Raw genomic sequence first — 3058 nt, 5'->3', positions numbered from 1 at the left:
TTTTGCGGTTTTGGCGGGAAAACGTGATTTTGTAGTTTTGGCGGGAAAACTCGATTTGTCAGTTTCGGCGGGAAAACTCGATTTGCCGGTTTCGGCGGATAAACTCGATTTTGCGGTTTTTGCGGGAAAACTCGATTTTGTGGTTTTGAGGAGAAAAACTTGATTTTGCGGTTTCGGCGGGAAAACCCGATTTGCCGGTTTCGGCGGAAAACTTGATTTTGCTGTTTCGGCGGGAAAACGCGATTTTACAGTTTTGGCGGAAAAACTCGATATTCCGGTTTTGACAGGAAAACTCGATTTTGCGGTTTTTGCGGGAAAACTCGATTTTGCGGTTTTGGCGGGAAAACTTGATTTTGTGATTTTTGTGGAAAAACTCAAATTAGGTTTTGGTGGAAAAAAATACAATTTTTGTTTTTTGACAGAAAAACTTTATTCTTAGTTGTGAAGCAAAAACTCGATTTTGCGATTTTGGGAGGAAAACTTTTGATTTTGATGCTCAACAAGTTGGAGGAAAGAATCATATCATATCTTAATTTTTCTAGTTTTATCTTTAAAATTTAAGAACAAAAATAAATGAAATATTTTTTCAATTAAATGAGTTAACCGTGGTACCAGCCCTAACTCTTGATTATAATAGGAATAAAATAGGGTTGGGTTAAAATAGGACTGGGCTTATAATAAACAAAAGAGGGTTGGTCCTAACCCTGTAGTTAACATCCCTAACCACAAGCCAAGCCTCGTCACCACACCAACGCTCCGTGGAGGAAGGCCGCAAATCACCCACCAAAGCAGAGCTTTTTCCAATATGACTCAGCTTCATCGGCGTCAGGGTTGAACAACGTATCGGAGGCTGAGATGGGGCTGCGAAGAAACAAGGAGAGAAGAAAAGAGCTGAAATATGCCTCCGACCGCGGAGAGCCGCCGCAGCAAGCCGGAGAAAGCTGGAGTCTTTGAGAGAGTTAAGAGAGAGAGGGGATAAGAGAGAGGTTTTTCTGTGTTCTTAAGTTCTCCATCTTCTCAGCAAGGTTTCTTTCGATAAGTTTCTTCCTTTCTTTCTTGATTTTTTTTTTGCTTTGGAGTTTGTTTGATTGGAAGTATAGTGAGAAGGTGAAAGGAAACAAAGTATTGCTCAAATTTCTTAACCCTTTTCGCATTTTTGTAGACCCTAAAGAACAGTTGTTCCTTTTTTCCCTGCTTTGCTACGAATCTTGATTCATAGAATTAACCTAAAGTTAATTGCTATTCTTGCATTTGTCTTGTACTATTTCTGAATATCGCTTTGTTTTTTTTTGTGTGTGTTTAACATCCTTAATTAGAAAGTCTTTCTTCTGAGTTAACTTTGCTTTGTGATTGCTTGTCCATCAAGTATGTTTCTGATAATGTTGCTTTGCTGTGTGTTTGGTTCAGAGATGAGTAATGAGAAAGGACATAGTAATCAGCTACCTGATTTATCTACTACTACTTCTAGTATCCTTGTTCCAAATCAATGGTTCTTTTAATGACCTATTCTGCTAGTTTCTTGTCGTTACTTTGCAGAGCTCCAATAACGTTAAACCTAAGAGACAAGCTACTAGGATTACATCTGCTTCTGACCCATCAATGGCTGATATTTTGAGAGGTTTACATAAGAAGCCAGATGCTGCTAGAAGAGAACCGAATCCTCAACACTCAGCTTTTCCTATCAACCAGCTATAAGCCCAAAGGCCGCAAATACTTCAGTTGAGGCCCAAGCAATTACTCAACATACATCTTGCAAGCCCATCTCTTCCTCTCTCAACGGTCACAAAGGATCAGAGTCTATGACGTCAAAAGGTGGTCCTCATACGAGTTTTGCAGCTTAGGATTTACAACTATCAAACCGATTTGAAACCTTAGGATTGTGTGCTGTCACATGCTGAGCTGTCCTCTATCTTCTATGTACTCAAGCGCACAAACTCTCTTTATATTAGCTCATACTGTAAGCGTCAAAACTAAGCAAAAAACAATCAATAAGAAAGTTATCTTCTTCACTTATTTCCTCTGATTTCACCAAACTTACATGGTATCAGAACCATGGATGGTGATCCTCTTTCTTCCCCTTTGACAATCACACAGTGTGTGACACTCGAGCTAAATTACTCGAACTATTTGTCCTGGAAGTTTCAGTTTGAGCAATTTCTCAACTCTCAATCTCTTCTTGGTTACGTTACCGGCGACACACCCCGACCACCTTCGACTCTCACCGTTCGAAATGGAGATCAAGTTACAGAGACACCAAATCCAGCATATGTCATGGCGTGGCTGGTTGGATCCCTCTCCGAAGAGGTGATATATGGTGTTTTTCACATCATTGTATAGGTGTTTTCGTATTGATTCGAGTCCTTAATCCGTGTCAGTCTAGTCCTTTTTGATCTTTTACAGGTCTGGAGTTGGTAGAGGAATGAAGAGAGGGTGCTTGAAGAGAAGCTGTCCTTTTGGAGCATTTTGCGGAGAACACTCAAGACGAACAGTCCCGAGACTGTCCGCAAGCAGAACAAGCGGACGGAGTGATCCCGAGGTTGTTCCCGACAAATAAGGAATCTTCTATTTTTGGGAATTAAGGCCCTGTTGCCCTAATATCTTTTCTACCTATTGGCGCCTCCATATAAAGACGCCACCTATCCTATTTTAATTTTTTACGCTAGTTTTTACAAGAGAATTATTTAGCTTTTGGGATCTGCAACTTGTAAGGGAGAAGAATCCATTCTCTCATAGAGAAGACCATCTGAACCCTTTGTTTACTACTCTTATTATTATGCAGTTTCATTCAGGATCTATGTCTTTGATTGCTTGCATCATGATTGAGTAGTGATCTAGCTCGCCTAGGGTTTTTAGGGTGTTGAAATATGAGCTAAACATAGATAAGCTATTCTTGATTATTCTTCATCCATACTATTCTTAAGGCTTCCATTAATCTGATCACTTGATGTTAGATCCTAAGTTTATCGCCTAGCTAACCGCTTAGGAGATAGCTTGACATGTATTGAATGAGCTTAGTATCCCTAATCAGCGAAAGTAGATATTAGGGTAGTAAGTGAAC

The sequence above is a fragment of the Brassica oleracea genome, chromosome C7, assembly GCF_000695525.1.
Source record: "Brassica oleracea var. oleracea cultivar TO1000 chromosome C7, BOL, whole genome shotgun sequence".
NCBI lineage: Eukaryota > Viridiplantae > Streptophyta > Magnoliopsida > Brassicales > Brassicaceae > Brassica > Brassica oleracea.
This window is presented reverse-complemented; position numbering follows the sequence as displayed.